This window comes from Danio rerio, chromosome 3 (genome assembly GCF_052040795.2).
Source record: "Danio rerio strain M-AB ecotype USA chromosome 3, GRCz13ab, whole genome shotgun sequence".
NCBI classification, from domain to species: domain Eukaryota; kingdom Metazoa; phylum Chordata; class Actinopteri; order Cypriniformes; family Danionidae; genus Danio; species Danio rerio.
Window position 1 is genome coordinate 8940001 of NC_141023.1, and position 27149 is coordinate 8967149.

The 27149-nt window shown below is 37.5% G+C and overlaps 1 protein-coding gene and 1 long non-coding RNA gene across 6 annotated transcripts in view; one reads left to right on the forward strand and one right to left on the reverse strand.

Moving 5' to 3' along the window:
- LOC147845506 (uncharacterized) overlaps positions 1 to 26781 on the reverse strand; it is a 99852-nt gene extending 73071 nt beyond the window's left edge. Inside the window, exons 1-3 of one of the 5 annotated variants that reach the window (XM_087243948.1) lie at positions 26568 to 26774; positions 24982 to 25105; positions 22447 to 22587 (exon numbers count right to left, since the gene is read on the reverse strand). The gene's annotated coding sequence lies outside the window, so the exon portion shown is untranslated. Of the gene's footprint in view, positions 1 to 22446; positions 22588 to 24981; positions 25106 to 26567 lie in introns of all 5 variants that reach the window. The other 4 variants (XM_087243949.1, XM_087243951.1, XM_087243950.1 and 1 more) reach the window with 4 other exon arrangements.
- Positions 23876 to 27149, forward strand: part of LOC148679716 (uncharacterized) — a 143096-nt gene continuing 139822 nt past the window's right edge. The window contains exon 1 of the long non-coding RNA XR_015941958.1: positions 23876 to 24184. This is a non-coding gene — a long non-coding RNA (uncharacterized LOC148679716). The remainder of the gene's footprint in view (positions 24185 to 27149) is intronic.

The window sequence follows — 27149 nt, forward strand, 5'->3', positions numbered from 1 at the left end:
TCATCTCTCAACATAATACCCGCCCTCTTTGAAGTCACATTAATTGTATTATCTATATAGCGCCAGATCACAACTTTTTTAAATAAACAAGCTAAATAGCCGTGTGTCAAAATATATACAGATGCAGACATCTCAAGTCTCTCAAAAGTTCGAAAGATTATGGCTATCTGATCTGTCTCGACCCAATACAACTATCGATTGGGAAACTGTATGGCATAATACATTCCACGCTTCCACAAACCCTAATCACCAGTTTATTCATTTTAAAACTATCCACAGGGCATATTTAACCGCACGTATACGACATATCATAGGTTTATCTCCAAATTCATATAGTAAGTTCTGTGAACCACAGCGTCCAGATACCTTTTTACATATGATGTGGGAATGTCCGGAGGTGCAAAAACTTTGGGATTCGGTGCAGGACATTTTATTTAAAGTTACAAAAATTTGTTTCCAAAACGATCCTGTATTGTTACTATTGAATGATAACTCTCAATTTCCCTTAAATGCAAAGGTTCGTAAATTTTGGTTAACTGCTACAAAGAAAATGTTGGTACAAAGGTGGAAACCTCCTCATGATCTCTCAGTTAAGCACTGGTTACATTCAGTATTGGAAATACTGTATCTGGAACTGTCATCAGCACGGATCAACCATGAAAAAGTGGACATTCTTACGTCATAAAAAAATCTACATATGCAACGTCAAAGAAATCTTGGACACTTAACCCTCATCTGATGCTACGGATGACAACTTAATGTAAATTATCTAACAGCTTGGTCTAAACTATAGTTATTCTGTGTTTCCTGATGTGCGTATAATGGGGTGGGGGGATGGGGAACATATATGGGGTAATATCTGTTAAAAGTATTTTGTTATCTGATTGTAAAATTTGTATATTCTCACTTTCGGAAATAAAAAACTGAATTACAAAAAAAAGTCTCTCAAAAGTTCCAGGAGTCAAATGCATAGAAACTCCCGGATGCCGGCAAACGAATGATAATCTCCCTGAAATCGCGCGTCTCCCACCCGGCCCTCAGATACGTCCCGCAACCCTCCCCGCTTTTCAAATACGTCGCGCACATACCATGCTGTGATGCAAGCGGAGCTATCTCCTTTATCTTGTGTCTAGTTATGACCTCTCCCAGAAGCTCTGCGTGTCTTCCGCAAATTTATACCAGCTCTGAGATCCCCCAAAATTTATCTAAATACCCGGAAATCATGATGATGATAGTGAATGAGCCAGTGATAAGATCGCGAGAGGCACAGTGATGGTCTAAACATTAAATTTGTTAGGTTAAATGAATGAAGCAGTAAAGATATCACGAGTGCAAATCCCCCTCTCTCTCTCATTGAGAGATCTGCTGTCAATAGTCGGAGACGAGCAAAATATTGAAATGGTCCTGCATGTATTTCGGCTTTTTCGCATAACAACTGAAAGTTCTGCGTTTCTTACAATGTTACAAGTTCACTCAAAGCTGGCTGGAATTATTAGATTAAACTTATTTAACACAAATATTTAATAATATAACTTCTTGTAATACACCCATTGCTATAGGAAGTAGTCTATAGGCCTATTTCCTTTTAGTCAACAAGTATTACATTTACATTTAGTCATTTAGTCATTTAGCAGACGCTTTTATCCAAAGCAACTTACAAATGAGGACAAGAAAGCAATTTACACAACTATAAGAGCAACAATGAATAAGTGCTATAGGCAAGTTTCAGGTCTGTAAAGTCTAAGAAGGAAAGCATTAGTAATTTTTTTTATTCATTTATTTATTTATTTTATTTTTTTGAGTACAGTTAGTGGTATATCCAGAGAGGCAATTGCAGATTAGAAAGTAAAGTGGAGACTAAATAGTTGAGTTTTTAGTCGTTTCTTGAAAATAGCGAGTGACTCTGCCGTTCTGATGCAGTTAGGGAGTTCATTCCACCAACTGGGCAGATTGAACGTGAGCGTTCGGGAAAGTGATTTCTTCCCTCTTTGGGATGGAACCACGAGGCGACGTTCATTCACTGAACGCAAGTTTCTGGAGGGCACATAGATCTGCAGAAGTGAGAGCAGATAAGAAGGAGCAAAGCCAGAAGTCGCTTTGTAGGCAAACATCAGAGCTTTGAATTTGATGCGAGCAGCAACTGGCAGCCAGTGCAAACGGATGAGCAGCTGAGTGCTCTTTTAGGTTCATTAAAGACTTATAGATGTGCATTTTAACAAATTTTTATCTTTAATCATTTGCAAAATTTCCAAATTGCATTGTTCGTAATTTTTTAGTGGCGGATGGATCATTCTGCTTTGGTGACCCCTGATAAATAAGACACTCACTAATTTTGACTTCATGCATTTGTGTGTGCACAGCTGTCGTTAAAAAACAAAAATCTCCAGACTTTCACTGACAGACAGACCCACTGGTTCAGAATAGCATGTTACGATTCTATTTTTGCAGTATGTAAACTATCCTAAATATGCAAATTAATGAATGTTGGCATTTTTAAGTGAAGGATAACATATTTATTGTTAAACTCTGCACTCAATGAACTCCACTTGGACTACAAAACCAGTTATTTGGGACAATTTTAAACTTAAAAAGTAGTTTATTTAAGATTGAACAATATTTGGGCGAGACACAATTATTAGGTTTTCCAATCCATGGCTAAAAATGTTAAACTGCTATAAAACTAGGGAAAAGTGCTTACTGAATTACACCTAAACCTTACTGAGGTTCTGAGACAAAAAAGTGTTGCATACTGTTTGCATGGCACCGTTTAAAACTAAAAACAGAAAACATATTAAAGAGCACCTATTTTGCAATGTAAAAGGTAATATTTTGGTTTTGGGGGTCTCCTACATTAGGCTAATATGCATGTAAGGTCAAAAAAACGTTTTCATTGTCTTATAATATGCATTTAGTGTTACTTAATGATCCCAACGGCTCCCATCATATGGTTCGTTCAGTGATTCATTTGTTCCCAAACCCCTCCTTAGCGCAAAGCTAATCTGCTCTGATTGGTTCTATGTCCCAGTCTGTTGTGATTGGTCGACTGTGTTCAGCATGAGATGGAGGGATTCCCCGCTCGTCTGTGCTCCGCTAGTGTCTGAAATTAAAGCGTCAGGGCCGGCCCAAGCCTTCAGGGGGCCCTAAGCAGGATTTTATTTGGAGCCCCCTTGGTGCAAACAATATGAAAAATTATCGTCAATCCTTGATAATTCGCACACTATAAATTTAAAACACACATTATCGATTTTATTCGCTGCAGCTGTGTTGCTTACATCAAAAAATATATGTTTTAAGACAATTCTAAATATTATTCTGCAGAAACAGCTTCCTATTGATCCAACTTTTTATATGACTACTAGCCACAAAACTAAATAATTAGACACAAACATTAATATGGGCTGGCAGAAACAAAAGCAGCTGGAAGTAGCCAACAACATACTGATTTTTATTATTTAGGCACAAGACGCTTCCAAACAGTCAAACATAGTGAAAATAAAGATACATTTTTTTAAATTGGATATAAATGTTAACACTGAAAAAAAATCATATTGTATTTTGTAGTTCAAATAACTTAAAACATCTATTTAAATTAAAATCAAACTAAATCAGGAAGCATTTTCTAGACATACTCGCATATCAGTCAAATGAGTAAATATGTACAAAAATATTTCAGTTTTCAGAAATAATTCTAAATTAAGTGAATTTTTTTTTTTGGTAAAACAAATTAATCTGCCAATGAGATCAGTAAAATAATCTTATTTAAAACCTCAAACAATATTTTTTATTTACCCTAATTGGCAGATTATTGAGCTTTTTTAATGAAAAATTCACAAAATTTTGACTAAAAATCCTTCTAGAAAATGTTTATTGGTTTAAGAATTTTTAGATATTTGGACTAAAAATCACACAAAAACTATAAGAAAGAAAATCATTTTTGCAGTGTATTTACCAACTGTGAATTGTATAAATCAGAAGCGTATTTTTTATCACCAAGTTCATTTGCTGCTGTTCCAGGCACTGCTGCTTCAATCACGATTTCAATGATTCTGGGATATATTGATAGATCACAAGAAAACCAGCCACAACATATCACAATTTTGGTAAATGAAGTGGGAAAATGCATCAAAAATTCATGATGAATTTCTTTTATAAACACGCATTTATAGAATTGCAACAATGTAAGACATTATAGCGATATAGCGAAGTGAAAGCGCATCTGTTAAAAAGAAACTAGTGGCAAATTCGGGGGAGCTGGATGTCTGAAACGCACATATACATTGGTCCAACTTGGACAGAAGAAAGTCTCTGTATGCCTGAGATATTCACCATTGCAATGGCTCATCTTAGTGGTTTTCATGACGCTGGTGTATGTCTAATGATTCGCCATTACGGGAAACGCCACCTGGTGGCGGCTGGGTGTACTGTAGCTAAAGCAGTTATCTGCTGCAGTCGGTGTTGAAAACTCATTAATTAAATCAGATCTTTTGTAAATTTAGGTAAATATCTTGGCGCCCGAGTATGTATCGCGGTCAGAAATAACACTATAAATGGGCATATATTTTGTCCCACCACTAATCCACAACTCAACAAACTAAAACGAAAGTCACACAATAATTTCAAGCACTCTTGGGGGCCCCCTGGTGGCCACGGGGCCCCAAGCAGCCGCTTAGTTCACTTATGCCTTGGGCCGGCTCTGTTAAGCATGTTCACATTTTACCGGAAACGATACATATTTGGTTATGTATCGTATTACTGTCGACAATTATTGGAGTTACTGTTGCCTTTCTATCAGCTGGAACCAGTCTGACCATCGAACCGCTCAACACGCCCACCTGGTCGCCAACGGTTGCTGTTGCTCGAGTAGACGGAGGTTGCCGGAAGTTGCTCACTCTCCGTTGAAATGAACGGGGGATGGTTGTTTTGCCGCTGCAAGTCACTCGTAGTGTGAATGAGGCTATAGTCACATCGCAGGACTACATTATTTATTAAAGGTTAAAGGACAAATGTAGTAATAAACATTATTTTATCTTTCTGTATAAAATTGTTGATACAACGATAACCATGTTATTTTATGTTTGATTGTTCAATTTCTATACATCACTGCCGCTAGACTCCCTGAAAACCATAAAGCATTACATGTTTCATTTATTTTTGCTCTTCAATCTTCTATTTTCCAATTTTGGTGAGCCTGTGTGAATTGTAGCCTCAGTTTCCTGTTCTTGGCTGACAGGAGTGGCATCTGGTGTGGTCTTCTGCTGCTGTAGCCCATCTGCCTCAAGGTTGGAGGTGTTGTGCGTTCAGAGATGTTCTTTCAATTTCTATACTTCACTACCGCTAGACTCCCCGGAAAACCATAAAGCATTATTTATTTTTGATCTGTTGTTTGTTTTATATGGTTATAATTCATTATATTTTATGCAGATGCACTGCTTGATCACCCCAGTCGATCTAGTTAATGAAATCTTTCCAAATAGAGCTATTCAAATCATCTGGTGAAATTATATTCATATAGCAATATTTATCGCAGCAAAGTAAAATTTCCAATATCGTACAGCCATAGTAAATACTCTACTTTAAAACATATTTCAAAGTGCAAAGTTTTCTATTATTCTATTGTCCCAACTGGATTATAGATTTCTAAACTAAACATTTTTTAAATGGTATATGATTATCATCCAAACATATTTGTGTTTGGATAAATTTAATTTTAAGTTTTAAGTTTTATGAGAAGAAATTATTTTTTTTTTGTTGTTGTTCAAATCTTTTTATTAACATTTTGGTCAATAAAACATCAATTTCAAAAGTATTTGAAAAACAGAGACAAATGATCTTTGCTCCAACAGAGCCCCCCACCCCACAGCACCATTTATAAACAATATGTTATGCCTATTTTTAATCTGTTTTACATTCTGTCGCAATATATACATACATACAATACAAATAGACAAAAGTTCCATTATATGTTCACTCATCTATTGTACATATATACGCACACAACGAGTCACAAAAGGCTTAGCAAATGTAAAATAAAGAAATAAAATAATTTAGATAGAAATTAAAATGTAGTCAAATAAAATGGAGGGAAAAAATGTGAGAAACACATAAACAATGGTCAAACTGAGAATATTAAGTTTGGATCAGAAATTATTTTTAATACCAATTCATTTGTAATTTCTCAGAAAGCAAGGCTCAATCTGTTTTCCCCACATCTAAAGCAAATGCATTAGTCCATGCTTGTTAACATTAGTTAATGCACCATGTGTTAACATGTCCAGTTGCCATTATGTGTGACATAGAACGCATGTTTCATCAGTTTCATGTCAAAGCAGAGGACCGAGATTATCTTCGATTCTTATGGTGGGACAACGGCAATTTGGAAGCTCAACCCTCAGTGTATAAAATGAAAGTTCATTTATTTGGTGCAGCTTCATCCCCAGGTTGTGCAAATTATGGTCTTAAACATCTTGCTGCTGAAGGAAAAGGAATGTTCACTGAAGGTGTTATTAGGTTCATCCAAAGGAACTTTTACGTTGATGATGGATTAGTAAGTGTGCCAACTGAAGCTGAAGCAATTGCCCTTGTGACTGAAGCTAAAAAACTCTGTAGCACTGGGAAACTTAGACTTCACAAGTTCATTTCCAACAGTAAGAATGTTATCGCTTCAATTCCTCAAGAGGATCTTGCTAAAGGAGTAAAGGATTTGGATCTGGGTGAGATGTATGTGGAGAGAGCACTTGGTGTTCAATGGTCAATTGCATCTGATGAATTCCAGTTTAGAGTCATTGTAAAGGAACATCCATTTACTCGCAGAGGAGTGTTGTCAACGATAGCATCTGTGTTTGATCCACTTGGATTTATGGCACCATTCATTTTGGTGGGCAAGAAGATCCTACAACAGCTGTGCTACAACAAGGCTAGTTGGGACGATTCATTGCCTGAAGACTTGCTATGAAAATAAACCAGTCAGTAGAAACCAAAGACTCTTGCTCGTTTGTTGCTGGAGGGAGCTACACTAACAATGAACTACTGTATTTTCATTAACTAACGTTAACTAACATGAACAAATACGGTAGTAAATGTATTGTTCATTGTTTGTTCATGTTAGTAAATGCATGAATTAGCATTAACTAATGAACCTTATTGTAAAGTGTGACCTAGACATTTGTAAAGAGAAACAAAGCAAAACTAATGACATTTTCCAGGGCACCCACGCAATGCTACTTTGTGAATTTAAGACTTTCTGATCTGATTAAATACTCTTTTAGGCCTTAATTCATTGTGTGAATTAAGCCTTCTCAAAGACCCATAAACCCTGCAGCAATTAAGCTAGAAACTTAACCATATAAAATAAAAATTCAGAGCAACAAAACATCACCTGGTGCACAATAACAAGCTTTAAGCCACAATTCACATCAACCATCCAAGCAGTAAACCAACAGTGAAAACAACCTGAGGGTTTCCAGCATACACACCTGTTCATAGACGTGCTGTATTATATGATCTTTATCAGTCAGTGGGTTTTTGTCCTCTCTGACAGGAAACATCCTACATAGTGCAGATAATATTGAAAATAGGTTAGTGTTCGTATTAAATAGTTTACACTGGAAACTACATTACTTTTTGGTCCTAACAGACAACAAATTTTGACTTTGCGTCGTGTTTTTGCGAATTCGCGCCTTTTCTGTTTGTTTATTCCGCCAACGCGTCGGTTTTTGTTAAGCGAACGTCGATAATATTTTGCCTTCATATCTTAATAGCGAATTATTTATATGTAAATGGCTTACTTTATATACCTGAAGTGAAACTTGCATCAGCCTCCATAGAGTGGAGGAACTATGACGTCAATTTGTATGCAAAAACCCGGAAGCGAGTTAGCATTTTAGCACTTCCGGTTCCCTCGTCCCAAAGTCAATGGGTTTTTTGTATGGGGTTTCAGTAAAATCGCTTAAATAAGGTCCGTGGCAAACACAAATTCAAGATATTTTCACGTTTTGTTCTATGACATAAAACACATCAGTTACAGCACACTTTTGGATTTTTAAATAAATTATGCTTCTTTAAAAAGACGGTCGCTATCAAGTTGCTAAATGGGACTACAGGCGGTGTCGGGGACATTATACGTCATCAAGCTGTTCTGGTCTGGAGTGCAGCTCGCTTATGTTGGGCATTTGGATTTGGCTGTTATTTAGGTATTTTCATGAATATTATTTTATAGTTTTTTGTGTTTTTCTTATTAAGAATTCAGATTGTGTGTAGATAATGTCTTCACATGTAAAGGCTGTCGAGATAGATTCATTTGTTGATCATTTATTTTAATTAAACTATATTATGAAGATACTGTTCATCAGTGCAGCATGTCTCTCTCCTGCCCTCAGTAATGCAAACGTGTAAATAAATTTGTAAAAATACAGACATATTAACTGTCATTTTAACGTGATCAAGTGAGTTTTCGTCTTTTTTTATTCATCTGAACACATTTTACTCAGTCATAACTGCAATATTTACACTCCTCCATAAAACGTATAGCAGATGTGACTGTATGGGCTGCTTTTCGCTGCACTTTGTGACATAAAATGAATATTGAATGTTGCTCTGTGTCCATCATGATGGAACTTGCGGCCATTTGATAGACTTGTTCCTCCTCACGCCTTTCTGTCATCTGTTAAGGTAAGCAGACTGTGTGCGCGAGCTTTACACTTATTTAAATATGTCTGATGAAAATACTATATAGGCAGATTTATACACGCAGTTTTAAAACTTTTAGAACAATCGTAAAGCAAAACAGATGTATTTCCCACGTAAAAACAATCCAAAAGGCACATAGGTCTATGTATTTTTGCGTATTTATTTGTTTATAATATATAGCGTGGATTATAATATAATAAACAGAGAGATTAACTCTTTGTCATGGACATTATTTCTAAAAATAAGCTTGATAAGTTGTCTGTAGCAGGGTGGGGCTGACGTCACAGACAAGCGCCCCGAGGGCTCTGTAGTCCGTTTATAGCCTAATGTTAGCTTTTTAACTCTTGCGTTTGCATTTAAGATCCAAAAGTGTTGTATTTTCGTGTGAGGATTATCAGGCTGGACAAAACGTGTAAGTGTAATGAACTGTGTTTGAACACAGAGCTTATTATTGGCAATCTTCGAAAAGCCTATGGGAAAATCCTATAGGGATTTTCACGAGGGAACCAGTTTTATGCTAGCAGACGATTAGCCTACAAAGTGACGTCATAGTTCCTCCACTCTATAGATAGCAACGGAAGTATGACGTAAGCACACACGCCGAATTCAAAATATCATAATTAAAGGCCGAGCTTTGGAAAACATTTATTGGTAAAAACTGCCTTTCTTCATCTAAATCAAAATGCAATAAGAAATTAAGAGCCCTGTTTCATGAAGATTATGCGTCTTATGTAATGTCATATTGGAGTGGTTTTGTGAATGATATTTCCTGGAAGAAAGTTTGGTCATTACCCCACAAATTTTTTAAAACAAACAAAATAAGAGAAGTTTACCTTTAAACTGATTCATAGATTCATAGGTGTAATCTTAAAAGACTTAAGAATGATATTAACACCAACTGTTCATTTTGCTTAGTGAATTCTGAGACGTCTGTTCATTTATTTTGGACTTGCCCTCATTCAATGACATTTTGGTGTGATGTTCTTGATTTTATAAAAGTTTATGTGAAGGCAGATTTTGAACTTACATATAAGAATGTTAGCTTTGGTTTCCATGATTGTAAAAAAAAGGAAAATAATACTTATTTCATGAACCTTGTTTTTTTGTTGGCCAAATTTCATATTCACAAGAGCAAGTTTTGTAAGTGTAAACCTTTTTTCCCTAAATTTAAAATTGAAATGAAAATGTATTTTGAGTGTATTGAAGGATCAACCAACTTAAAAGCAATACAGAACGAGGACTTTGATTAAGGACTTGGCTTGGACTAAATGACTAAAAACACCTGAATTGTTGCTGTTTGTTACATGACAATTGTTGTTTTGTTTTTCAAGCATTCAATAAAAAAATTAAATAATTAAAGGCCCGTTCACACCCAAAATGACAACTAGCTTTGACGATGATGAAGATATCACAAAGGATACAGCTTAGCTTAAAGCACTGTGCAACATATACAGGGCTCAACAATAAGGACTGCCCGATGGCCCGGGACCAGCATGAGAGATGTTCGGGACAGTAGAGAGAATTATTACTGGCCCGATCAGGCCAGTGCTGCCTTGTCATCAAATTTTAATTTGCCTGCTACTATGTCAATTGTGTGCAAATACAGTCTCAGAACCGAGAAACAATTTGTGCTTTTAAGTCTCAGAATGCTACGTTTTCCGTTTCCATCACTTTTAAGTCAGCCACTTTTTGTTTAGCAATAAAATACCTGCACATTTTCCATACTGCTGTATTTTACTGCTAAATATTTTAACATTTTAAAAATATTTAAATTCTAGATTGAAAGACATTATTTTTGACACATTATTTAAAATATGTGGCTAAAAAAATAGCTATTTTTTATTTATTTTGGTGGGGCCAGTGAAAATTTTGGCAGGGCCAGAAAAAATCTGTACTGCTGGCCAGTAGAAAATGTCCTTAGCGTTGAACCCTGATATAGCCTCCAAACACAGCTATAATAGCACAGAGATACTTTCAGGATTTTTTTTTTTTCCATCTGAATGATCAAACATTGACAAGCCTATAACAATACATGTAGATTTGGATGATAATAATAAACAAAACAAGCTAATTTGAATATGTACAGATTGATATTAAATTGTGAATACGCCTTAACAGCATACCATTCTCACTATTTCAACCTACAAACATAATGTAGACATAATAATTGTATTAAGTTTACTATAGCCTATGGGCTACTTTATGAGTACTGTAAATGTTTGGTCTTAGCTCTCAAGCTGTTTGATCTTAGCTCTCAGTAAGTTTCTACACTTACCGGCCACTTTATTAGGTACTTCTTTACTAGTACTAGGTTGGACCCCGTTTGCCTTCAGAACTGTCTTAAATCCTTCGTGGCAGAGATTCAACAAGGTACTGGAAATATTCCCCAGAGTTTTTAATTTATATTGACATGATAGCATCAGACAGTTGCTGCAGGTTTATCGGCTGCACATCCATAATGTGAATCTCCCGTTCCACCACATCCCAAAGGTGCTCTATTGGATTGAGATCTGGTGACTGTGGAGGCCATTTGAGCACAGTGAACTTATCAGTACCTTGTGGTCATAAAGAGAAGGACATGGTCAGCAACAATACTCAGGTAGGTTGTGGCATTGACACAAATCTCAATCAATACTAATGGACCCAAACCATTACACCACCACCAGCAGCCTGAATGTTGTTGACGCCAAATTCTGACCCTACCATACGAATGTGGCAGCAGAAATCAAGACTCATCAGACCAGGCAACGTTTTGCCAATTTTCTTTTATCCAATTTTGGTGAGCCTGTGCGAATTGTAGCTTCAGTTTCCTGTTCTTATCTCACAGGAGTGGCACGCGGTTCTGCTGCTGTAGCCCATCTGCCTCAAGGTTAGATGTGTTGCGTGTTCAGAGATGCTCTTCTGCATACCTCGGTTGTAGCGAGTGGTTATTTGAGGTACTGTTGCCTTTCTATCAGCTGGAACCAGTCTGGCCATTCTCCTCTGACCTCATGCATCAACTAAGGTATTTGCACCCACAGAACTGCCTCTCACTGGATATTTTCACTTGTTCAGACCATTCTCTGTAAACCCTAGAGATGGTTGTGCATGAAAATCCCAGTAGATCAGCAGTTTCTGAAAAACTCAGCCTGTCTGGCACCAATACCATCATGGCACCATGGTTCATAACCATAAAGTCACTTAAATCACCTTTCTTCCCTATTCTGATGCTCATTTTGAACTGCAGCAGATCGTCTTGACCATGTCTACATTCCTAAATGCATTGGGTTGCTGCCATGTGATTGGCTGAATAGAAATTTGCATGATCAAGCAGTTGGACAGGTGTACCCATTAAAGTGTCTGGTGACTCCACCTATACAATGAGTTATTCATATATTGCATTAGTGCTTAAAACTGAACTGTCTTCTACTATAAAATACTGTCCAGGTAGCCAGTTCCCTCGAATTTAAAAGCCGAGCTATAAATGGTCCAGTGGGTGTGTTTTGATATTAAACAATCAGAAGTGACTCATGCGAGAAATATTTAAACAGTATGTCAGTGGGAAGCGGGGCATGGAAGTGCTCAAGCAGATTTTCGAGTTGTTTTTATTCAGGTTGTGGATTCTTTGCTCTATTTTGGGAGATGGATAAGTCGAGGACATCGCCGTCTGCCAAAAAGAGTCTTTGGTAAACACTCATTGTTTATCCGCTCAGGCCTCACTAGACTGCACCTAGAGGAAGAATTTCCTGAGTTTCATTAGTGTGGCGTTGATGTCATGATTGGGGAAAGCTTCTGCATGCTGATTAGTTTACATGTCGCAACCTGCTTGTCCAAAGCCATGTTTACACTGGGTATTAAGGTGCATTTTCGTAGATGCAATAAAAAATGGATGCCGCTTAAACACAGGTGTAAATAGAGTGGAAAATAATTTGAGCTTATTCACTTTTGACTGCTCAGGAGTAGTCAAAAGTGTGTGCATTCCATTACTAGAAAGTTTATTTCAGTATACTAAGAGGATCTTTTAAACTAAATTTAAGGAAGCATATATTTAGTCCAAATGCTTCTTTGAAATGTAGTTTAGGTACTTCTCAAAAACAGACTTGAAGGTGCCATAGAATGAAAGTCTACAGTAGGGTAAATGAGGATTGAACATGTCATGTTTTTTTTTTTCCTAGGAATAATTTTCCAATGAGCTGTTGACATGGAATTAAACCAGATTTTGGTAAAACCCAGCCTGGTCTCACAAGGAAACGTAAGTATTTTACGTTTTGTCAGTTTAGTGGCTAATTTGTACGAATTTGTATGAGTTCAGTGCACCCAACCCCACCCCTAACCCCAACCGTCATTGGGTGATGAGCAAATCGTTTTAAATGGTACGAATTAGATTGTACAAATTCATACGAATTAGCCACTAAACAAAAAGTTACAAATTGCCGTGAGATTGCGTTATTAAAACCCAAACAATACAAGCATAAAAATAAAACAAATCTGAAAAAAGCTGTGTAATAACATTGAAATGACAAAAGGAGAAAGTGCTGAACTACTGAAATGTATTTAACTTTACATAAAAGGTATTTAAAATCACATAGTTAAATAGAAAATGAGGCGAATAACTGCAAAAAGGTCCAGTTTTTGAGAAAAAAAACAACCACCTCTTTCACCAGGCTGGCTACGGGCCTGTATATATACACATATACGAATAACAAGAGCACATTTTTATTTCATGTTAGTAATGTTATCTCATCTGTTCACAGCTCTTCAGAATGCTAGATTTGGGAAAGACGGATAATAAGTTTATTCAGCACCACCTTGAAGAGGCATTAAGGCTGTTTAACTGTATCTTTGGTTAGTTTAACTTGCATACATTTCGTATATACAGTAGATATCGATCATTGAATCAGTCATCTACACGTCAATAACTGTCTGGTTTAGCTCAGCTACCAAATCTGACCTCCGAACTTTGGAGCGGGCGGTGCTGGATTTGTGTTCACCTTGGAATAAAACCCTGCAGGAGCCCCAGCTGTTACCCACCCAACCCACATTTTAAATGAAAGTAGGCAAAGAAATGAAAAAAAAAAAACAGTCACCATTTCTTTGATTCATGGAAGTCCCTGGTTACAGGATTCCTGCTTGCTTTTTTATTACTTAACTTTTGTGTTCAACAGAAGAAAAAAAGACAAACCGATTGGAACAAGTAAAGGTTGAGTAAATGATGACAATTTGTAATTTTTGGGGTGAACTGTCCATTCAAAAAGGAAAAAAATAGTTAAACAATTTTTTCGTTTTAAAGAGAGAATCTAATAGTCTAATCCTATATAATGATTTATGCCTGGTTAATAGTGCCCCCAGCAGACCCGGAGACTGGCTATATATATATATATATATATATATATATATATATATATATATATATATATATATATATATACATTATTATTATTAAGTTCTGGTAAAACACAGCTGTTTAACTCTAAATGGACTTGTAAAATAAAAAAAAATATTTATATGTATATATTTATTTTAATACTGTACAAAAAAGCTCAGAGGGAACAGAAGATTGGGAAACCCGATAGCTCCACCATGGCATTGGGGTACAAGTGATGCAAGTGTTTCTGTAGTAAAGACTGCATATATGCAGATATTATAACAATCTATTGATAAGCACACACCTTGCTTTCTCGCTCTGCACAGCTGTGGTTTGCTGATTAAATCAAGACAAGTCGAAAAAGGAAAAGTTGTTTTCATATCAAATTTAAAGGGGACTGAGGCGATAATTTGTACAGTTGTGATGTACAGTTGTACAGTTCATGATCTAACTGCAAAACTTTTAGGGGGGCTAAACAGAAATATATGGGTGGGTCTAAGGTGACGCCCATGCTGTTTTATAATTTTACCTGAATGTTTCAGCGGGACATCATTCAGCTGACCTGTCGTCTTTTGAAAATCTCTAACAAAATTTCTCACAGCTGCTGCGGTCGTCAGGGGGCGGGGAATGGGGCGATGATCATACTACTTCAAAAATGCACCAACTGGTATACAGTTAAAGGGGACGCAAATACACGTAAATTAGGGACGTCTAATCAGCAAAACAAGTGAGTACACAAAAATTGATTCTCAGAAGTTGTAATACCCAAACAACTCAAGCAAAAAAGTAGGTATGTAAAGTATACGTGCGTATAGCCCTGACTACACCACTGATACCTAGCATGACGAAAGGGTAACAACAGGCGGAGCAAGATGCACAGATGAACGCTATATCCGTCACTAGCTCGTGCACAAGCAGGAGAATAAAAACAAAGGACGCTATATTTTTAAATGCACAGCCAAGACATTACACTGTAATAACATATAGATATAATAATGATCCATGTTTGACCCAAGCTCAAACAAACCTTGTCGTCGTCTTAATGAACAGCCACAAAGCCAAGAAGAGCAGAATCTACCCTGTGCCCGGTAGTTGTTTACAAGGTCGTCTAAAGCGCAAGATTTCGCTTTTTGCTTGTGTTCGCGTCTGAAATAACAAATTTCTTGAGCTGATGATAACAACCTGCACATGATTATTGAAGCACTTCTGACATCCGATCCTTTTAGAAATGGACAAACGCAAGAGTGAAGCACAAAAAACAAAGGAGAAGCCGAAGCAAATGACTCGTTCAGCAACCGAAACCATGAACAAACTGCCACATTTAACTATCATCATCACCTTTTGGACTATTATGAACTCGGAGTGACGAAATTACTTTCTAACAGAGCTTACATGTGCTGGTAAAGATTACAGACACAGATGAGAGGTTTGCACTGACTGTGGGCTATATGTTGCGTGTTGTTTTTGAACCCAAATAAGGACTAAATGTATGCTGTGTGTAGGTTTTCTGTAGTTGATTACATATCGGAGAATGTAAGGGTCTGTATGTGTTCATATATGTTGCATTGGGGCGGTTTGCTGCCGAGTGTGACACGGCTGGGATGAGAATCAGTACCTCCAAGTCCGAGGCCATGGTGCTTTACCAGAAAAAAGGTGGTTTGCCATCTCCAGGTTGAAGGAAAGTCCTTACCCCAGGTGGAGGAGTTTAAGTATCTCTCGGTTTTGTTCATGAGTGAGGGAAGGATGAAACGTGAGATTGACAGGCGGATCGGTGCAGCGGCAGCAGTAATGCGGTCAATGTACCGGTCAGTTGTGGTGAAGGAGCTGAGCCGAAAGGCAAAGCTTTCGATTTATCGGTCAATCTGCGTTCCTACTCTCAACTATGGTCATGACCGAAAGGACAAGATCTCGGATACAAGCGGACGAAATGAGTTTCCTTCGAAGGGTGGCAGGGCGCACTCTTATGGATTGGGTGAGGAGCTCTGACACCCGGGAGGAGCTCGGAGTAGAGCCACTACTCTTCTACATCGAGGGAAGTCAGCTGAGGTGGCTCAGGCATCTGTTTCGGATGTCTCCTTGACGCCTACCTAGGGAGGTGTTCCAGGCATGTTCCACTGGGAGGAGGCCTCGGAGAAGACCCAGGACACGCTGGATGGACTATGTCTCTTGGCTGGCCTGGGAACACCTCGGGATCCCCCCGGAGGAGCTGGAGGAAGTGTCTGGGGAGAGGGAAGTCTGGGGGTTCTCTCCTAAGACTGCTGCCCCCGTGACCCAGCTCCGGAAAAGCGACAGAAAATGAACGAATGATTATAATTGCAGACGTTACAGTAGGCTATTTCGCACGGACATTGAGTTACAATTATCATGTTCATAGAAAAGTTTGTAAAGAACATTTATACTCAAGTATTTGTGTATAACTGTTTTGTGAGAAGTGCTTCTCATATGATATGTAAATGACCCTGTGCAGCTTCACTTTGACATTTCCTTGAGCGAGAATGAAGTCAACTGCAAATTTCTTTATAATGGTACCCTTTTGGCAGTGGAAGTGCAGGCCTGATAAAGGTGACCAATACTGAACCGTACCAGAGATGAGTAGAAAGGTTAATTTAATTCAACAAAAAAAAATTTAAGGAACCAAGAATTTTTCTTCAGATGCTAGTGTGCTTACTACATGAAGTATACTTAAATTTATACTTCAGCATTACTTTAGTATACTTTATGCTTATGTGACCGGTCCTCGCTTTACTCTGCGTTATGTTTAGGCGAAAGAAACCAGTCATACGAGAGTAAACAGCCTTTTATTCTGCATGAACAAAATAAACAAATGGCAAAGCTGAGTCTGTGGCTTTCCTTAGGAGCTCACCAACCTCTCCTCAATCACGTTTGCCGCAAACTGACATAAATCAAGTTGAAGTGCGTTCAACACACACCAAGAAAAGAAAAAAAAAAAAAAAAAAAGAGAAACATTATACATAAAATCAAAAACATAACAGAAGCATGAGTAAACACATACCTGCATGAATAAAGTAAACAAATGGCAAAGCTGAGTCTGTGGCCTTTCTTAGGAGCTCACCAACCTATTAGTAAAAGGGATAATTCTCACTACAAAGCTTGTACACTTATGCTTATGAACTTTACCCAAAAAACATGCTTCATATACGTTCAACCTCTCAACCATGTTTAAACAACAATGTAATGCAATTTAGAACAACATTACATGTGTTACTGTGATAAACAACACTTATATGCTATGTTTTAACCGGAGCTTCACTAAAACTCACCTCTCCTCAATCGCGTTCATAGATATATACACTAGATATCACATAGGGACCCTGAGCATGCGTCAATAGCACCGCCACATTGGTACAGTGCTCCCAGGACAAATGTCATTCAACCGCACTAGCCAAGACAGTGTTAATGCGTGAAGATGCGGGACTTTAGCGCTGTCTACGGGTGTAGTAACGAGCAAACAAAGAAAACAAAGCACAAAGCTTTTGTATGTTCTGAACTTTTGTGCTAATCAGGTAACGTTATTGATGATAATACAGTCACTTACTGCATTCACCATAAGACAGAGAAGCTCCAACTCGCACTAAACACTCGGCTTATGCTAGTTTTGTTGAATAAAATCAGCAAACAATGCAAAAGAAATATGACAACGAGATGCTGCGCTGCCAGAAACTTGTATTATTGTCGGCTAGTGAATGAGTCGTTCGGGGGATTCATTCACAAATGAATCGCTCCCTCCGTCAGTATGAGAAGTGAAAGCAGGAGAGGAGCTGTGTTTCAGGACATGATTAGATCAAATTTAACAGGGAGGGTGGATAGTACATTTCTGTACACACAAACACAAGCTTTTTGTCAGGAATGCCCGTGCGGTCACTGATCCATCAATGTAGAAAAGTGATGTAAAATTATAATTTTCGTAATTAGAAAAAAAAAAATGACATACTAACATCCAGGAAAACTCCCGATCATAGATATATGTGTATATGTGTATATCTCTGGCTTTGGATGGCCACAGTCCTCCACTGTACCTTGGTCCCGCATTCATTTCAAAGGAGCGCTACCCTGTACCAAGATGGCGGCGCTATTGACGCATTCCGTCCAGTAGACAACAATAGGCCAGGCGACATCTAATGTATATATCTATGAATCGCGTTTGCCGCGAACTGAGCGAGAGCAGGCGGAACCGGAAAACGACACTTAAAGGGGCCACGTACCATTTTCCAAAATACACCAATACATTGAAAACAAACACAACTATGATTTCATTACCTCTGAAATATAAGATATTTAAAGTACAACTTTGAAAATATGAAATAAATAAAAATAATTGATGACTAACAGGGAGAATTTTGAGTGAAATTAATATATAATATATAATTATAATATAACACCTGTTACACTTACATACCCTATATGTGGTGAGATGTGTTTTAACATAATGTGTCATAAAAGACATCATACTCTTTATACCAGAGCACCAAAATATTTTGTTTATGCAATTCCCTGCATTGCATCATAATTTGGATGGAGACTGAAATCTTACTCTCCGCATGCTTTTCATTTCCTTTGCTATGCAGTTTTATTTATTAGGAATTTAATCAAACTAGATAATGCTTTAATTAAATAATTCCACTGAGCCATTCGTAAGGTTATGTGACTGCTGTCATCTCAATTCACCATGGACAAGACTAATGCAACACAGCCCATGAGAAAATGCTATATATAGTTCAATAAGAGCAATAATTATCATTGTACTGACTGATCGAGCTGCTCTGATAGGGAAGCAAAAGACAATTCATCAATTTGGCTTTTGCATCATTTATCTTTTGATGTGATTTGCAAACAGGAACTTTGTCAGGTTAAAGCAGCCCTGTGAAGCTGATTGTTGTGGTAATGATATCTCTGATAGACAGGGAAATACCGTCTGTGGCCTGGATCATGGGGTCATGCTGATACTAACAGCGGCAGGGATACGGTAAGCGCTTAATCTCACAGTAGCTCTAAACGCAAGTCAAATGGCCTGTAATACAGCCAACGTAACCTGGCTAACAGTAAGTTTCCTTAAAGGCAAACTATTATTAGCCTTTATACAAAATGTAAAATAAGTCTCTGATGTCTATAGAGTGTATTTGAAGTTTCAGCTCAAAATACGACACAATTGATGTTTTATATGTTTCTGAAACTGACTCTTTTAGGCTTTGATTTTGGTGGCTTGCTTTAAATTCAAATGAGATTGTGCTATTTTTAAAAGAGGGCGGAGCTACAAATGCCTGTGTGTCAGCATCATACCCGTCAACAAATAAGGAATATGACCACCATAATAAGGGATTCCCCCGACCCCCTTTAAAAAAAACTTAAAATAATTACTAAATATGCTCAGTTGGAGCTGTTTCATTGTACATAAAAAGTGAAATGGTCAGTAATACGTTTTATTATTATTATTATTTACAACAGAAAAAAATAAATAGTATACATCAGCAGCAAATAAATTAGCAAACAGTTCAGCTTATTAAAATTAATAGCTATTATAATGAAAAAGAATCAAATCTCATTAGCCGTTTCTTCACTGTATAACGTACACATTCTGATTAAAGAGCAACGAATGAATGATTTATTTAGATTTTTTTCGTTTGATTACATTAAATAACAGGTGTCACTTTTTAAAATGCTTGCATTTAACATTATAATGAAAGCATTCGACTGCTTTCTTAACTGTTTATACTCATTTAGGACTAAATTACTTGTGTTAGAAAAAAAACCTTACCAAGGTCGACATCTTTAGATATTAATATTATTAATTATGTGTATATGTCTGTTCAAACACGCACCCAAAACCCACACTTTTGCTCCGCTTCAAATCACGAGTGCAGAATCCGTTTGCGAAACAGCGTCTGTTTATCAATATGGAGCTCGTCAGCTGACAGTCATGCACCTCTATATGACTGTTGTGAGGATTGCATATGAACGGGAGACGACACTTGTAATGAAAAGGAAGGCAATCGCGCCGTTTTTATGTTTATTTCAACGTGTTTTCGTGCCTAAACAAAGCGAAAGCACAGATTCAGAGCGCGCTCTGTCTGTCGGCCTGTCTGTCTGAGTGTGTGTGTATCTGTGTGTCAGCTGCGGTGTGCGTGTGTATCTGTGTGTGTGTGTGTGTGTGTGTGTGTGCGCGCACACGTGAACTTTTTTAACGATATTGTGTGTGACTCATCAATGCAACTTCACAACAAATACTGATTAAGTTAGTAAAAGTTCTTACTGTAGATTTCTCGCAAACGCTACGCGAGACCCTCTACCTTTTAAGCCTGGTTTATACTTCTGCGTCAGGTGACTGGCGTAACCCACGGCGCATACAACGTGCGTGGCTGTGCATTTATACTTCTGTGCGCTGTCTCTGTTGCTCTGCATTAACACTTCCGAAACGTTAGTTGGCAGTGAGGTGTAAATGTTCCTCTGTGTCGAGATTCTTCGCTGCTGTTTTGTTTTCCTGAACACTTCCGGGATGTACAAGTGGCTCAAACTCGCTCATTTTGAGGCAGGAACCGGCGGACGTGCAACAACTTTAACTATGAGGTAAACACAAAACAAAACTTTCCATCCAGAGCTCCTTCACGGGACTCCACACTTGTAAACAATCGCTCGCGCCATTCGCGCTGCTCTCAGTCCTGCCCAGACTCGTCAGCGCTACCAAGCCGACCAATCACAGAGCTTACGCTACGCGTCGTTGGGACGTGTAGTTACAATTTTTGAGAGGTGCACGTCAGTGACGCCGACGGCCACTGCGAAGGGCTATGCGTCAGCGTCGTAGCATACGCCGGTGCTTGACGCAGAAGTATAAATATGCCTTAAGTCTGTCTGTTGTCTGACGCAGCCAAGGGAGGAGATTAAAGCATGCGGGACGGCTTGAGAAACAGTAGGCGGGAAAGAGTCGTCCTAAAGGCGCAGTACGCCAAAACCACCCCCTGGTGGAAATCAGTATAAAACAGCATCTTGTAAAAGGTATAATAAAAAATCTGATGGGTGTTTTGAGCTGAAACTTTACATACACATTCAAGAGACGCAAAAGACTTATATTAAATCTGAAAAAAAGGGGTAACCTAGGTGCCCTTTAAACCATTGGTGTATAACATCAATGAAATACAGTAGATTGCAGTAAAAATAGTGTATTTTATGGTTTCAATCATATTTTTACGGTGATATTCTGACAACCGCAGAAGTTTTTTTTTAATCGAAAATTTTACAGATTGTTTTTCAGTGTAAGCATATAGATTTGCATGAAGTTTAGTTTAATACAAGCTAAATAGGTTATTGAGCTAACATGGAAAAGTTCTCGAAGACCCTCTTGATCACAATATTGATTTAATTATTTAATTAATATATAATTACAAAGAAAGGTGGATCCATTCAACACAAGAAGGGGGGCCTTTATACAATTTATTAACAAGCTTTATAAGGTAGAAAATAGAGATGAGTTTATTTATTTTTTGTCAGCCTAGTCCCTTTATTAATCAGAGGTCAGCACAGCGCAATGAACCACCAGTTTATCCAGCATATATTTTTATACAGCGGATGCCCTTTCAGCTGCAACCTAGCATTAGGAAACGGCCATTCACACACATTTTCTCACACAGACACACTCACATACACTACGGTCAATTTAGTTTTTTCAATTCACCTATATATAAATGCCAACTGGCCCAGCCAGGACCCAACCTTGCATTGAAGCGGCAGTGCCTACCACTGAGCCACAGTGTTGCACCAATTGAGAGTGACTGATGAGATGCTATTTTTTTTAAATATAATTTTGTTAACTTTTACTGTTATTGTTATTACTTCTATAATTGTTGTATTTTCTTCATTAGCATACATAGATGATAATAATAGATAATTTAGTTTGTTTATTTGTTATTAATTGTATTTTTCTGTACCCTATCCCACACACAAGCAACACATTTCTGCACATAATAGTTTCAATAACTCATTTCTAGAAACTGATATATTTTATCTTTGCCATGATGACAGTAAATAATATTTGACTAGATACTTTTCAAGATATTAGTATTTAGCTCAAAGTGACTTTTAAAAGCTTGACTAGGTTAATTAGGCAGGTTAGGGTAATGAGGCAGGCCATTGTATAACGATAGTTTGTTCTGTAGACAATCAGAAACAATTATTGCGTAAAGGGGCTAAATATATTGACCTTAAAATGGTTTAAAAACAAGTAAAAACTGCTTTTGTTCTAGCTGGAATAAAACAAATAAGACTTTCTCCAGAAGAAAAGATATTATCAGACATACTGTGAAAATGTCCTGCTCTGTTAAACATCATTTGGGAAATATTTGAAAAAGAAAGGAGGGATAATAATTCAGACTTCAACTGTGTGTGTTGTTCTCTATAGAGCGGTGCACCTTTAACTCCCGCTGATCTGCCGGTGTTTAATGCTGTGATCCAGTAACCCGACGGAGACCCTTCTGTGCCGCTGACCTTTAAAATCTGTCCGTTCAGTGCTTTATCAAACACAGAAAGTGTCAAAGCGTCCAGCCGCAGGTCTGCAGGAACACCAGAACCACAAAAAACAACACAAAAACACTGTCAGGATTATTTGCACAGCAAAGAGACAGAAGCTGAAGTAGGGTAACGTTAGCATTAACATCAAAAAACCCCACACAAATGAATACACGTTCAGATGGAGGCTTCCTGTCCTGAATTTATGCTTTTATGCTGTTTTTGTGCTGAGCATTACAGTAATCCTAAAAGAAAGAGTCATCAGATCTTCATTTTTAGCACAGAATAAGATATATAGAGACACAAGAGAATAAGCAGGCATATTTTTATAGTAGACTTTTTCTTGTACACTGTAAAACATATCTGTTAATTAACAGTTCGGTATTTTGCAATGTTTTCCCATTTGATTATGATTGTGAATTGCATTATGGGAGCTGGACCACTGCTTTGGTCAGCCCGTGCTCATTCTGAAAACGTAGCCCCACGGACGTTTCCGGAGACCGTGATTTACGTGGCGGGACGTACGCATGACCAGATTTGTTTTTTTTTTTCGAGCGAACGCTACGGGGCGGTATGACGCCGCTCCTCTTCTCTTCTCCTCTTGCTCGCCGGCTGTGATGGCTCACCTCCGTGTGGAGGGCTTCCCCGCTGCAACCAGTTTGTCCGGTTAGCTCGTAGTGTTACGTCGGCAGAGCAGAGGCCCGAAGAAGGAGGGGCCGGCCACGCGCGAATAGACATCCTGCGGCGCGATACACGCGAATGGCGCGGCACGAATGACGTAAATTGCGAGAATGGCACGGGGCGAATGACGTAATTTGCACGAATGGCGCGGGGCGAATTGAGCGTTTTGCGTGTTTGACGCTCTTAACAAGCGTTTCGCGCGAATCTCTGAAGTTTGAAAATCTGAACTTCAGCGTATATTCGCGCCCCGTTAACCAATCTGAAGCTTGCTCTTGTGGGGGCGTGATTGTGACGTAGAACCTGTTCATCAAACTCGGCTTGGCTCAGTCAGAAAGCCTCCGTCATCCAGGTTCAGTTTCTGGAGGAGTTTGAGCTCACAGAGCTGGATGCACCTCTGAAAGGATGTAGTGGACTCAGACACGACCCTAAACGTATCGACGCTGTTTTTCAGTCTTCATAAAGCACATAAACACTGTTTTATTCTTCATAAAATTTATGTTAGCCATTTAGCTATGAAGCTAGAGTCTTCGGGCAGACAGAAGCCCTGCCCATCACGCGAACCCACGTCTGTTCTGAAGTGAATTTGACACGCGAATGAAGCGGGTAAACTCAAATGTTCACGCGGCTATTTACACGCGTTTTCAACTTCGTGTTGCAACGTTTTTCATCTTAGTGTTGCAGCGTTTTTCAATTTAGTGTTGCAGCGTTTTCATCTTAGTGTTGCAGCGTTTTCATACTAATGTTACAACGTTTTCTTTTTAGTGCTGCATTTCAGCTTAGTGTTGTAGCGTTTTCATCTTAGTGTTGCAGCGTTTTCATACTAATGTTACAACGTTTTCCTTTTAGTGCTGCATTTCAGCTTAGTGTTGCAGCGTTTTCAACTTAGTGTTGCAGCGTTTTCAACTTAACGTTGCAGTGCTTTCATCTTAATGTTGTTGTGTTTTGCACTACTGGGCCACCGTACTAAAGTGGATTCTGACATGCCCTTAATGCGTTTGAGCTCTGCACTTTGCACTTGGCACATGGATTGTCAAAATAGAGCCCTAAATCTTCTTTTCTACGTTTTATCACAATGCAAGCTTTAAATTTTAAATGATTGGTTTTCTTAAAATGAATTTAAAACTAAAAATAATAAATTGTATATAAATTTGACTGCTGGACTGCTCCATGATTGGGGGTGATGGGATATTTTATTTTATAATATTATAATTACATAACATTACTTTATTACAATAATATTATGATTGTTTATAAAACAATATTTATTGATGTAAAAATTGTACTTGTTTGACTCTCTGTGTGCAAAATATGATAGAAAACAATGTTTTATTTATAGTTTATAGGTATAATTTGCACCTTTAGATATTCATTGGTGACCCTCAGATGTCCTGGGGCCCTACGCGGCCACTTATATTGCTTATTAGTTAAATTAAACTAGATTAAATTAAACATAATTGATTTTATTTTATTTTACATTTTTGCATTTATGAGGGAAAGTTTGCTTATGGATGTGACAGCTCTCCATTATGAATGTGACAGATGTGAAATTGGCACCTGAGTGACTTTAGTAAATCAAATATAGTTGTTTGAAAACATTGGCAGAGACATTTATGAGTATTTTTACAGTACTGTAAAACACAAGCCTACACACAAAAAAAAAAAAACCTACAAAGGGTTTTGCTATTTTGGTGAAAACTTGTCAAGGTTGACATTTGCATGAAATTGCTCTGAACCAAAAATAATTCTGCACAACCCACTTCTACGAGTCCTTGGTTTCTTCTAGCAAACGTAAAAGCATTGAAAGCACATCCGGCCAGGGCAGGTGTTGTCCAGCTGTGTCCAGGTGACTGTCTGTCCATTATAATCCACATGTGGAGCTTCCTGGAAAACACATACTGTTAATAAGAGCCCAAAAAAGCACTCACAGCTGGCGAAGCTGACAGACGACCCACAATGCACCTGTGAGGCCATCGTCTGACATCTGCTCTACACTGTTAGACATTGTATTGTACTTTTGCAGTGATTTTTCTTGCCAGCACTTTCTTTACCGCTACTGCAAATGTGGTTTACAGTAGCAAAATCCTAACCGTAATTTTATTTCACAGTAAAATACCTTTACCGCAACTTCTGTTTATGGTAAAATACCCTTTACCACATTTTAATTTTACAGTATGAAAGTTTTCACAGCTATTTACCACAACTGCCTCTTTTAAAGTAACTTACCTGTAAATGGGTTTTACAGTAGCAGGCCCCTAACGCAATTAATAAAAGAAATATCTAAAATATAAAAGAAACTAAAACAAATAAATGGAAAACATTAAATATGGAGTCAGATCAGTCTCAATTCATACATGCACAGCACAATTCACATTTACAAAATCCAATTAGAAAAATATATACATACAACACACAATTTGTGAATTTACAATAATTGAAATTTTTTTAGTTGGACTTGTGTATTTATAAATCATGTTTTGAATTTATTAATTGGACTTTTACGGATCGTTTTACGAACTTTTACGAATGTTAAATTGGATAATTACGAATCGTGTTTTGAATTTACGAATTGAATTTGGGTATTTACAAATCGTGTTTTGAATTTAAGAATTGGTATGGATATTTACGAATCGTGTTTTGAATTTACGAATTGGGTTTTAATATTTACGAATCGTGTTTTGAATTTACGAATTGGGTTTTAATATTTACGAATCGTGTTTTGAATTTACGAATTGGGTTTTAATATTTACGAATCGTGTTTGAATTTACGAATTGGATTTGGGTTTTTATGAATCATTTTTTGAATTCATGAATTGGATTTGGGTATTCATGAATTGTGTTTTGAATTTATGAATTGGATTTGGGTTTTTATGAATCATGTTTTGAATTCATTAATTGGATTTGAATATTTACGAATTGTGTTTTGAATTTATGAATTGGATTTGTGTATTTTTTAATCGTGTTTTAAATCTATAAAATGGATTTGTGTGTTTTGAATGGTATTACGAATTTACAAATGTGATTTGTGTATTTGTGTATTTGTGAATAGTGTTTTGAATTTACAAATTGGATTTTGTAAATGTGAATTGTGCTGTGCATGTATGAATTATATTTTGTAAATGTATTATTTTTGAGACTGCTTTGACTCCATATTAAAGCCAATCAAGTATTACAATCAAAAACAATTTTTAAAAAGCTGCACAAGCTACAATTTAAAAAACAAAAGACAAATAGGAACAACAAAAATAAACAAGTAGAATAATTCAAATTGACTGCTAAAATGAGGAGTTGATTATCTTTACAGTACAGTTCAGCTGGACAGTAACAGAGACTTATGCAACATTACCTGGCAAACGCTGCCCTTTGCGTGACCCTGCCGTGTCAACCTTTGACCCCTAGCAGGAAAAGAAACATCTGACTTCTGACACAAACATACAGATGTCAAAAACCTGCTCTGAACATCCTCAACAGCACGATCTGGAAACACAGATGTCTGCGTTCACACTTGTATTGATTAGAGAATCTCCACACAAACAAACCTATCGCATCCAGAATAGTTCATCTGGCACCGAGGAGGTTTCTGTTGGTCTGATAACAGATGGCTAAATATTAAACTCGCTTCGAAGAGCGGAAAATCTCACTTTATGCCAAGTCATGTAGAAGCGGATCTGGCTACATGCTAAGAAGCGGGCCGTGAGCTTACTTTCACCTTCAGAACTCATAAATAGGCCCACACTGAAGCCCAACATTTAGTCTATTTATTCACTTGTGTAAATGCGTGTAACTTTATACAATTGCAATCAGAATTATTAAACCCCTTCTTGTATATTTTTCTTTTTTAATTATTTCTTAAATTATGTTTAATGGAGCAAGGAATTTTTCACAGTATTTCCTATGATATTTTTTCTTCTGGAGAAAGCCTTATTTG